Source organism: Polypterus senegalus, chromosome 9 (genome assembly GCF_016835505.1).
Source record: "Polypterus senegalus isolate Bchr_013 chromosome 9, ASM1683550v1, whole genome shotgun sequence".
Classification (NCBI taxonomy): Eukaryota; Metazoa; Chordata; class Cladistia; order Polypteriformes; family Polypteridae; genus Polypterus; species Polypterus senegalus.
The window spans coordinates 72,443,302-72,456,122 of NC_053162.1; the positions used below are offsets into that span (position 1 = coordinate 72,443,302).

Consider the following 12,821-nt stretch of genomic DNA (forward strand, 5'->3'; position numbering starts at 1 on the left):
CCACACACTGTTTATTTACACTACTATTTACACAAATTACGTGCACTCACAACCCCGGTACCTCCAACACCGATCCCCCCAATGTCCAGGCCACACTCTTCCAGTCACTGTCCCTCTCTTTCGACCGCCTCCCGTCCTCTCCCGAGCTCTGTCCTCTTCCACCCGACATCCACTGCTGACTGGAGGCGCGCCTAAATGGGAACCCGGATGGGCTCCAGCTGCTTTCCGGCAATCAGTCCTGGCCACACCCCAGTGTGGCGGAAGTGCCGGCTGCGCACCCGGAAGCCGTCCGGGTGTCCCCTGTCGTCTTCCCCCCAGCACTTCCTGGTGTGGCGGAAGTGCTGGGCTCCAGGGTTCCTCAGGCACCAGGGCACCGCCTGGTGGTGGCCACGGGCCCCTACAGGGTTGGGCTTCCAAGCCCCCTACCCGTGGCCCCCAGTACAACCAGGGCGATCGCCCCCTTGCGGTCTAGAGGAGGCACAAGCCCTCCTCTGGTCCTCCTGGGAGTCCCGGCCGGGCTCTAGCCCCGACCGGGTCCCACACGGGATACTCCGGCATCTGGGCGCCGCCTGCCGGTGGCCACGGTCCCTACAGGGCTGGGCTTCCAAGCCCTGTACCCGAGGCCCCCAACATAACCAGGACGGACGCCCCCTCGCGGTCTGAGGGAGGCACAACATGTATAAACAAAAGCTGTTCTGAATCACCAGCACAAGACCACTATCTTCTACTCTTGCTGCCTGGCACTCCTTCAAGGTGAGTTCTGCTCTCTTATTTATGTCAGATTGTTATCCATCTTCTAAATAGCAAAACTGGTCATCAAGGTTTAAAATATATGCCCTCTGATTTTCTTTAAAAAAATAAACAAACAAAAAAACCTCTGGAAAAAGTCAAAATATTGAAATGTAATACAGATATTAATCAGTGACAAAAGAAAAAGAATGTTAACATGGTGATTTTAGCAGCATGTGAACAATTCACAGAGAGGTATATTGATGAAAAGTTCAGGTTATCTACTTTTGCAAGGAGGCTGAAGCAGCTTCATGCCTCCAATTAATGCACAATTCATATGGCTTGAAAAGGGTTACTAAATAATCTCATGAATAAAACACAATTAGAAAACTTGACATATTTTGCGCAAACAGACCTCATTAATTTGCAGGCTAGTAGCAGAAACTACTTTAAAATTAGTGTTTTATGTAAGTCATGTTTATCTATAGCCAAAATAATTATGAAACCCTGAGAAATGCAGAAAGAACACTTTGTTATACCACAAAGTTTTTTTTTTTAATCTGTGGGGGCCTGGCGCCCTGCCCAGGGTTTGTTTCCTGCCTTGCGCCCTGTGCTGACTGGGATTGCCTCCTGCAGACCCCCGTGGCCCTGTAGTTAGGATATAGCGGGTTGGATAATGGATGTTTTTTATTAATAAATATTAAATGTTGTTATACTTTTATAACATTAGACAGTACTGTTACTTTGCAGCCTTTGAAATCCAAAGTAAACTGTGCTGCTATTTGTGTGAAGTTTGTACTGGTTTTCTACAAGGAGTCAAATTTTCTCCCAAAGAAAAAATGTTGTTAGGATGATAAGCGGACTCAATGATAGGCTAAAGTCACATTTAGTTTGGCTCTTGTTTTCCTCCTGATGCTGCCAGAAATGCTTATAATTTTCTTTAACTACGATCAAAATGATGCCATTGAAGATAGCACAATTGTAAAATTATTTTATGTAAAATACTAATGCAGGGCAGAACACCATAATTAGAAAAAGGTTTAGTGGATATGTTTTTCTCAAATGCCAACAGTTTAAGTTTCTGGTGAACTGTTATGTTATACAGTCTGTCATTTATATCAAACCATTTCCATAAAAAATAAGATGGTTTCAACCTACATAACACAAATTAATCTATTACAGTGTTATGTCTCTTTTGGCACTTTGGTAGTCTTCCACATTAAATGCTATGGCAAAGCTATATGCACTCAGTCCTAAAGCAAAACCATGCATTTATGCTGCAAAAAAATCCATGTTTGTTGTTACTGTAAAGTTGGCAAAGATCAACTGCTACTTTTATATATGTTTTCCACTGGGGATGGGAAGAATGAGGGCAGTTGAACAAGTTATTCAGTCAAGACTGTGTCCAACTTAATGTTCTGTTTGCATTTTCACAAACCACCTTGTAAGTAAATATTCAAAGTTTTTTCAAATGGTTCAGACCTTTCCTGGAACACACACTACTTCATTTTCAGCACATAAAAAATACTTTTCAATGAGTAATTTTCAATGAAGGCATGCATGTTAGTTGACTTTTTAAGACTCCAAAATAACACAATGCTTATTAGGACACTAGAGTTATTATTCTCAATATGTACAATTATACACCACATTCCAGTGGGCTAGAATGTATGGCTTGCTGACAGTGAATGTATTTATTACATTCAAATCACACACTGTTCAATATTTGATAACGTTCACAACAGTTTAAAAAAAGTCTTTCAAAAAAGCTTTTAGTCTTAATCTTTATTAGCACCTTAAGGGAAGAACTCATTCAGCCAGTTTGTTTACACATGTCAACAAGGAACAGCTACTTGTACTTAATTTCATATCAGGTCCACTGTTAAATGACCTATCACCATGCAAATACCCAAGTTATTCATCATCCTTTCATTAAGATTAAAAACAACAATTTACTCTTAATGCACAGTTGATGTACATTTCTTTACATGTTATTCACACACAAATTGAAATAAACTCTGAACTAGAGGAATGCACACTTTAAGGTAATACGTAAATATAAAACACTATTTAGCATTAAGCTCATCCACACCTTTTTATTTTCTATACTTTTCAAATTAAACCTAGCTTCACCTCAGAATTAAACTTTGTAAAGCCTTAACAGTCTGTATTGCCTCTGTCTGTCACACCAATATCAGAATTGTTTACAGATTTTACTGACATAAACACTTAATCATATATCAGGATGCTAAGTTATAACAAACATGGAGAAAAACATCATTCTGTCATTACAACGCAGAAGGCTATTTGAGAAATTAAGGCAATTATTGATGCATTCCACCAACATTTATATTTGATTTGATATACATATTTAAATCAGAATGCCTTTAAAAAATTAATGCTGCTGCATATCGTTTCATGTCCAAGTCACAAGGAATTCAATAGTTTAAAAGAGTTCAAATGAACAATAGTGGTGATGGGGGTATTTGATTGCAATAATGTATTTAGTCCATTATTGGGATTTAGAGCAGATGTAAGACTGAATTTGTAAGAAAGAAAAATACAGAGACAACAGAAATATCTCTCCCATGATTGTGATTCTATTGGTGGGGAGCTCACATGCCTCAAAGATCCATTGAACTATGCACTCATGATGGGGTTGTTCACGGCAAACTGCTGTAAGAGGCAGGACCAGCAATACTAATTTTTAAAGTAACAAGTAATGTAATGCAATGCTTTATTTCACTGAAGCAAAAATACGTGCTGTAAGAGGGGGGACCAGACAAAGAACACTTCATTAATGACTGTCACCATAGTCTAAAATAAAGCAAAGTAAACCTTGCATAGAAAATGGGTAACTGAACTGTATCCCAGAGCCAGGCCTGGGAATTGGATTCACTTGCCAATTATTTTATGTACATCATGTATTAGGATATTTATAAGATGTCCTTGGGCTATACATTTTTTAAGGATGTGAAAACCCTGCGGTCAGATTACCTTTTAAAGTAATGAGTAACATAATGAAATACTTATTTTATTGAAGCAAAAATACCTGGATAACTAGATTGGTCTTAACAGTGTCAAATTCTGTATTTAGGTTAACTGTGGCACGGTTGAGCATTGGGTAGCGCTGCTACCTCGTAGTTAGGAGACCCAGGTTTGCTTCGCGGGTCCTCCCTGCGTAGATTTGCATGTTCTCCCCGGGTCTGCATGGGTTTCCTCCCACAGTCCAAACACATGCAGGTTAGGTGCATTGGCGATTTTAAAATTGTCCCTGGTGTGTGGGTGTGTGGCACCCTGCCCGGGGTTTGTTTCCTGCCTTGCGCCCTGTGTTGGCTGGGATTGGCTCCAGCAGACCCCCATGACCTTGTAGTTAGGATATAGCGGGTTGGATAATGGATGGATGGATGGATGGATGTGTGAGGGATTTTGGAAAATAATGGAGACGGAAAATAAAAGAGAGAGCTTTTCTTTTTTGTAAGGTGAATGCATGGCTTCAATAATAAACTGCTAAGAGGGCTTCCTGCTCACATATGGTGCCCCAGCCTTCATCAAGCAAATTCAGCTTTCTGTAGTACTGTATAACATGGCCATCCATCAAAAAAGGTTTTCATACAGAGCAAAAGTGTTAAATAGTCAGAGTTTCATAGTGAGATATACATTTTTGGTACAATAAAATAAAAAAAAACCTTAAAAAGAGGAACTGAAACAGAAAAATATCTTTAAGATATTAATATCAAACAGTTTACTTTAAGGGGGAAGTCTAAAGGCAAAAGTTGTAATTACCTTGAAAGATTAATTAAAGATAAGAAAATTACAATAAATTTAAAAAGTTAACTGCTAAGAAATTAAGAGTCCTGAAATTTTGCAAGGCTCTAAGAGAATGGAAACATAAGAGTTTTTTTTTTCTTTCAAATTTAATTAAGGATAAAGAGCTGCAAAAGTAAATATGGGAGCTTCAAAATGTTAAGTAAAACTTGGCAGAATAGAGTCTAGCAGCTTCTGGACATAAAAAGAGACCACGCATTACTCTGCATTCTTTCTTTGTGGTTTTTCATGCCACATTCATGCCTGGTATTTCGTTTTGATTCATCATGACATAAATTACAAAACGACATACATATTTTCATAAGCTTTGAAGACTCCCACAAAGAACAGTACCATAGATACTGATAATGAAACTCCCTCATTTCAGATGGCCTGCCAAGAAAGTGAGACTGGTTTCATTTCTTGAATGTGCCTTACAGGTGCAAACAAAAACTAGCTTTACAATTAGAACTTTATATGAAAATCAAGGAATGCAGAGACAGAATGACAGTGCAACTGTAAAGTAGACATTAGTACAAATAAAAAGGCATTGTAATTTAGTATAATTTCTGATGACATCAAGAATGGGAAAGGAGGTTAAGAAGACAATACACAATCTAATGCATTTCTGGATACATTACAGATACCACAAATAGACGCTTTTAGTGTGGAGGAACTTGATAAACCTCTGGCATTATCAGAATTACTAGATGCTATAAAGTCACTCCAAGGTGGAAAAGCAGCAGGCCCTGATGGCTACCCTGCAGAGTTTTACAAGAAATTCTCTGCTCAGCAAGCTCCCCACCTATTAGCAACATTTACAGAAGCCAGAGATAACCAATTCTTCCACAAACCTTTCAGCCAAGCACTAATCACTGTCTTTCCAAAACAAAATAAGGACTTATTACAATGTGCATCATACAGACCAATTTCACTTCTGAATAACAACGTTAAAATACTCTCTAAAATCATAGCCAGAAGGATGGAGAAAGTGCTCCCTCTGTAATATCACAAGACCAAACTGGATTTATTAGGGGCCGACACTTATCTTCAGATCTTCGACGTCTGTTTAATGTAATATACTCACCAACTAAATCAAACACCCCAGAAATATTATTATCATTGGATGCAGAAAAAGCATTCACATGATTGAATGGAAATACCTTTTTACTACATTGGAGAAGTTTGGGTTTGGCCCGAACATTTGTGCATGGATTAAATTACTGTATACTAACCCAGAAGCTGCAGTTTGCATCAATAACATTTGCTCAGACTACTTTAAACTAGAACGTGGCACTAGACAAGGATGCCCTTTCACGCTGCTGTTTGCGATTGCCATTGAACCACTGGCAATACATTGTCGAAATACTGATCAGATAAAGGGGATTAGCAGAGAAGGACTGGAACAGAAAATCTCATTATATGCAGATGATATGGTACTGTATATTTCGGACCCAGAAAATTCTGTGCCTGCAGTCTTAGCAGCACTCACAGAATTTCAAAAGATCTCTGGTCTCAGAATTAATCTGAATAAAAGTGTACTCTTTCAGTGAATTCTCAAGCATATAATATTAGATTAGACACCCTACCTTTTATCATTGCAGAACAGTTTAAATACCTAGGGGTAAACATCACAAGTAAACATAAAGCTCTATATCAACAAAATTTCGCGTCTGCATGGAAAAAATTAAACAAGACTTGCATAGATGGTCAACCCTTCATCTCACACTAGCTGGAAGAATTAACACTGTTAAGATGAATATTCTTCCTAAGCTCCTTTTTATTTCAAAACATCCCAATATACATTAATAAATCATTCTTTAAGCAATTAGATTCAACAATAACCTCATTTATTTGGAATTCAAAACATCCACGCATCAAAGAGGACCCTACAAAGACAAAAGGCAGAAGGCGGCATGGCTCTACCTAACTTCCAGTTTTATTACTGGGCAGCAAATATACAGGCGATAAGAACCTGGACACAAATAGAAGAACATACACAGGCTTGGACGCAATAGAAGTAAAATCCTGCAGTACTTCTTTGTATTCCTTGCTCTGTGCTCCAATAAACACACGTTATCGGCAATACACTAATAACCCAATTGTGCTCCACTCACTTAGAATCTGGAACCAATGTAGAAAGCATTTTAAGACGGAGAAGCTTCTATCTGTGGCACCCTGCAAGAGAACCACCTCTTTCAACCTTCACAAACATATGCAGTTTTAATATCTGGAAAAATTTGGAATTAACTTGCTTAGAGATCTTTATATAGACAACGTCTTTGCATCCTATGAACAATTACATTCCAAATTTAACATTCCAGCTACACATTTCTTTCACTATCTTCAAATCAGGAACTTTGTTAAACAGAACCTTCCAGATTTTCCTCATCTTGCACCCTCATCCATGCTGGAAAAAATATTGCTCAAGGACTTAGACTCCATCTCTACAATAAATAAAATCATTTTACAATCCCTTCCTTTCAAAGATCCAAGAGGACACTGGGAAAAAGATCTCTCAATTAATATATCAGAAAAGGAGTGGAAAGTAGCAATGCAGAGAATTCACTCGAGCTCCATATGCGCAAAGCATACAATTATACAACTCAAAATTATATATCGAGCACATCTGTCTCGACTAAAACTCTCAAAATGTTTCCAGGGCATGATCCAACCTGCGACGTTGCAACCAAGCCCCAGCCTCACTGGGTCACATGTTCTGGGCCTGCACCAAATTAACATTATTCTGGACAAAAATTTTTAATTACCTCTCAGACAGCCTTGGACTCACAATCCCTCCTAACCCATTAACAGCTGTGTTTGGGGTTCTTCCAGAGGGGCTTAAAGTGGAGAAAGACAAACAAATTGTGATTGCATTCACTACACTGTTGGCACGCAGACTTATTCTGATAAACTGGAAGAACCCAAACTCTCCTCTTTTAAGTCAGTGGGAAACCGATGTGTTATATTATTTGAAATTGGAAAAAATCAAATACTCAGTTAGAGGATCTGTACAGACTTTTTCAAAACATGGCAGGATCTAATCAGTAATATTTTAAAATAAGTTCATAAAGCACAGAGAATTTATTAATTTAGGTATGTTTACAAGCCTTCAATTTTATGCCGTTTGGCTTGCTCTCTCTCTCAGGGTGGGGATCGATCTGTTCTTAACTCAATTTTTCTTTTGTAGAAACTTGATTGCTTTGTATGGATTGTAATAAAATTAATAAAAATAAAAAATAAAAAACGAATGGGAAAGGAAAATGCTGTTTTCTTCATTAACTGTATAATAAGCCAATTTTCTCCCTCACTGTCTGTTTTGATATTTTTAACAAAACATTTTTCAATGTTATGTTTTAATGATGGTGTACTATAAATGCTTGTTTTAATTAATCATGCATTGTCTTGTTGTTAAGAATTGTAAACAATTTCACAAGATGCTATACTGCTGTATAATGTGGACACCTTCTATGAACTGCCAAGAAACAAGAACCTATTCTGGCAGCAACACTCTGCACACATAACAAAAGATTTAAACTTGAACCTGAAAGAACTCATCTTGGATGACACTATAGCAAGAAGACGACATATATCTGTGGCAACAGCCTGAGCTGCTCAACATACATACTTCTTTAAGCTTTTAAATCTTGCTTAAAATAAAACTTCAAAACAAAAGCTATCATGTAATTAATTAATCTATAAAATAAGCCAATTATGTCCTACAGCATGTACTGCATTTCTCTTTGTTAAAATTACTTTTTATCTGCAAAAAAAAAAAAAGCATTCCTTGTAAATGTGTTTCATGTGCTTGCACTTAACATATTGGATAGATCTTAGCCAAATCTGATATTTTTTCTTACTATATTTTCAACGAGACTACAAAAAACAAGCAAATATCCTTCTAGTTACTGTCCAGGATGATATGGCACATTGTCAGATGCAAACACACACTCAAGTTCACATATGCTGGCAGAAATATTTTGTAAAACAAATAAATGATGTGGAAAGAAATCTCAAGAGAGGAATGCCAAAGGAAAGAATTATTCCTACGTAAAGGTAACTGTGAGACATATGTCCTTTACTTTGTGATGAAGGAACTATCATTAAGACCATCTGCGATAAGGATCTACATACCTCAGTGATGTTTTTGTGTCACATGAAATATTTAATTTCTTCGTATAAAAATGATAAACCAACATGATATATCATTAAAAATGTAGCTTAGCTATGATTGAGCTGTCTCAATAAACAAATTTGAAATAGAGGACCAGGAAGCAAAACATAATCTGTGACATGCAAAGATCATAACTGAGAAATTAAAATGCTCTTTCAAAAGTATCTAAACACTAAGCAAGAATCATCAGAAACTCTAGCCAAAAATCTGCTGTTAAAAAAAGAGTTCAGAAAAGCAAAAATAAATGTGACAATTTATTTTGGGATTTTTTCCGCAAATTCAGATAGAAAATAGCCACCAAACTTTTTAATCTTTTTATCTAATCGATCTTGAGGTCAGACCCACATTACTATGCCCCTGACAACCTGACTAGCATAATAACAACAAAACCATAAAAATAGCATTAAAACAAACAGTAAATTTAAGTAATGTTAAATTAATGTTCAAAAAATAAAATAACTAATGAGTAAATTTCCTGGAGTAACAAACCATATTAAATTACCAAAAAAAGGGAAAACATCCATGAATAAAATAAAGAACAAAACAAATTTACAAAAGTGACAAATAAACTTTTGAAGGCTTCTTTCTTGAATCTTGAAATCCACTCATCCAGGCATGCAGCACAGTAAACTAGCAGACAGTTTAAGTTAAATTACAGGGACCTTTCAATAAAGGAAAAACAGAGAAAGACAGGGAAAGTGGGATCAGAAGTGTATAATCATCAGGTCAAAGCCTATAAGAAGCCCACAACTACACAATGTGGTTTATTACTACAGTATTTTGAAGCCAGTTAAACCACTGAAATTCTCTAAAGTCAAAACCATTCTATAAGGTTTAAATAAGTTTGGCTGCTCAGTATGGTAAACCCATAGCAACCTGGCCACACCAAAGACAAATGGAACCTATCCTTTGAAAGCAGCCACTTTTTTAGATAACAAGCCATATCCTGTAGTCAGTACATCTGGTAATATATGCAGAACAGGACAAAAAGATGTTTATACTTGATTAGGTCATGATGCTTTCTTTGAAAGTTCTCGTTTACCAGCCACTAATGTTTGTTGGCACTGTTGTCAAGGTTACAACCAAGGAAGGTTTTGCAAAAGTCACAGCTGTGTGCAATGAGTCAACACTGTCCAAAGAAAAGGGGCCACGAGCCAAGCAAAGCTGGAGGGTTTAGGATGACCTCTTAAAATAGAGTACCCATTTGCAAATACAGATTACATCCTTTGAGTACCTTTAGCTAAAAATTTTCAAGGCCATTTAGAATATATTTGACTTATCTCTATACTGGTACATAACACATCATCTTCTTTCCAAGTTATTTTTATTAAGTACAAAAATACAACCAAATGCAGAGTATTCATTTCTGCAGCTTCCACCCCTTCATTTTAACAGCCTGAAAAGAAATTGAAAAAAGGCCACAATGAAGTATTTTACTGTTATAAGAGAATAGCTGAGGGCCTGCTTCCTCTTTTAACTCTTTTCATATTTGAGCACTGGATCAAAAAAAGTCAAATTTCTTTTGCCCTAAGCAATGGTGTAAATAGGATGAATAATAGACTTCTTTCTTTAAGAACATACAAATGTGCTGGTTTTGTTAGTTAAACAAAAACCCATTGATTTATTCATTTTCTCAACTAGTTTCTTATTTGGAGACGGGAGTGCATGCAAACTAAGGGAGCAACAAAAGAATATGATCAGAGAGGTGCATATGGTAATATTTATTTCAATGTTCAGAAGGATATTTATAAGTTACCATATAAAAGGTTAGTAATGATCAAACTAAATGTGGCAGTTCAGGGCATGGTTTGTAGGTGGGTACAAAATTGGTCCTAACACAGTAAGCAAAGGGTTATGGTGAGATGACCTTCTTCAGAAACAGGTGATTTTCAAAATAGTGTCCCAAGGATCAAATCAAACTTGTGGATTCATATTTAAATAAGATTTACTGCATACAAATAACCAATTAAAGCATTTATTTTAAAGTCAGTGGGAAACTGATGTTTTATAATATTTGAAATTGGAAAAAGGATCTCTGCAGAATTTTTTCAAAACCTGGCAGGATCTAATCAATAAATATTTTAGAATAAGCTCTTAAAGCACAGAGGAAGCAATTATCTCCGCATTTCTTTTTCTTCTTCATTCATCTCTATTGGTCTATTATTAGATATGTTAACAAGCCTTAAGTTTTACTCTCTTGGCCATGCTATCTCTCTCAGGGGTGGGGGGCGACTTTTTTTTCAATTCTATTTTTTTTGTTAAAATTGATTTATTTGTATGGAATGATTACAATAAAATGAATAAAATTTATATAAAGAAAAACCATTTATTTTAAATAAAGAAAATTTCTTTAAAGCACAGTTTTAATTTGTGCAGCAACATGCTAGAGATGTTAAATTTGTTCATAGTTGCTAGTGTACTGTTCTAAGCTGTGGACTAATAGGGTATTAACAGCAGATGCCTAAATAAGTTAATCACTAAAGTCAGCTGCAATATGGGACTGAAACTAAGCTAACTAGAGAAAATGAACAAAAAAGAGGATGATGGAATAATTGTAAACAATTATGAAGTGTGTCACTAATTATCTCCACAAGGTTTATCGTATAGATCGTTTAGACCAGGGCTACTCAATGACGATTTCAGTTAGCTAGGCTAGACATTTTCAGCAGCAAGTAATGACAAATTTTAAATTAACAGGAATGTTTTTGAAAACATGTTTATTCATTGTTTCCCTTTTACATTTGGTCACATCCGACTCAAGTACAACAAAAATGTACAAAAAAACAACAAAAACGCTATAACTGTACAGAATCTGAGGTAGTAGCAATACTTTTTTTCCACTTTTGAAATAAATAAAAAATTATCAAAGGGCATAAAATCAAAAAAGTGCACAGTATTAGCAAAAACATTTGTTTCCCTTTTGAAATATGCACCCCCAATTTAAAGGGCTGGTCATAACAGGGAAGGGATTTTTTTTTTCCATAGAACTTAAGACTATTTCATTCACACGGTTTTAATCACTCATATGACAGAGGTTAAATTTGAGTTCCACGTCTTTCTTGTTGAAATTTGTTTCCCCGTCACCCCATAAAAAATACTAACTGAGTAAATGTTTAAGAGTGAGTATGGCAAAAAGTGGATTAGTACATTTATTTTAAAGATGTCTTTAATATACTGTATCTGTACAGAGTTCTTCAGTGTCAAGTAATGAATATTAATTATTACATTGTTTTTTTACTAAATCTTATTTTCCATGTTTCTTTGTTGAGTAGCTCCAGTTGAAGAATTTATTTGTAACAGAACATATAGTGCATACGCCAAAATGACTGAAGTAACAACTAACAAAGTAGCATTTTTGATACCATTTTAACAAAGTTGACTATTCTCTGTCAATCACAGAGCAGCCCAGTAAAACAACTGTAATACACCTTTAACCTTAAAACACAGACTTTATCACTTTGCTGTGTGTGAGAAAACAGCGGGCAGGCGACTGCTCATACATCACTCCATTATTAAAAAAAAAAAAATCTTGGGAGGGAGACTAGGGAGACGAAACATGATCTTCTTGGAAGACAATTTGACGTCCCGCAAGAGACACTTTAACGTCACGTGAGACAAGGCAGTGAGACAACATTTAAAACAAGTTCACGGACGTCTAACCTAGAAGTTGTTGGAATGCTTTTGGCAGACACACTTCATGTGCTCCCCAGCTCTTAAAACAATGACAAGCGACAAGCAGAACACGCAGCTTGCCAGCAGCAGCAACAGCAAGCCAGCAGATGATCCGACTGCTTCTCCTTAGCATGCATTCAGCCCACTCCCCCTTCACAACGCAAGCGGCAAAAGGACAGCTGCTGTTCAGGCTTTGAAATGATCAACGCACATCCCAACAAGCAGAACACACAGCCCACCAGCAGCAGCAACAAGCCAGCAAATGATCCGACCACTTCTCCTTAGTGTGCGTTCAGCGCTCCCCCACTTCACAACGCGAGCAGCGTTATACGTCCTGCAAGAAAGAGATTTAACCACGCGCAGGGCCGGAAATAAAGGACAAGTATTGTTTTTACAAAATTTTTAAAGTAAAAGTGAAAACAATGCTTATGTAACAATT

At 36.7% G+C, this 12,821-nt stretch overlaps 1 protein-coding gene across 6 annotated transcripts in view; it reads right to left on the reverse strand.

The window, feature by feature from the left end:
* Positions 1 to 12,821, reverse strand: part of piezo1 (piezo-type mechanosensitive ion channel component 1) — a 376,673-nt gene that overhangs the window by 135,684 nt on the left and 228,168 nt on the right. The gene's annotated exons all lie outside the window — the stretch shown is intronic.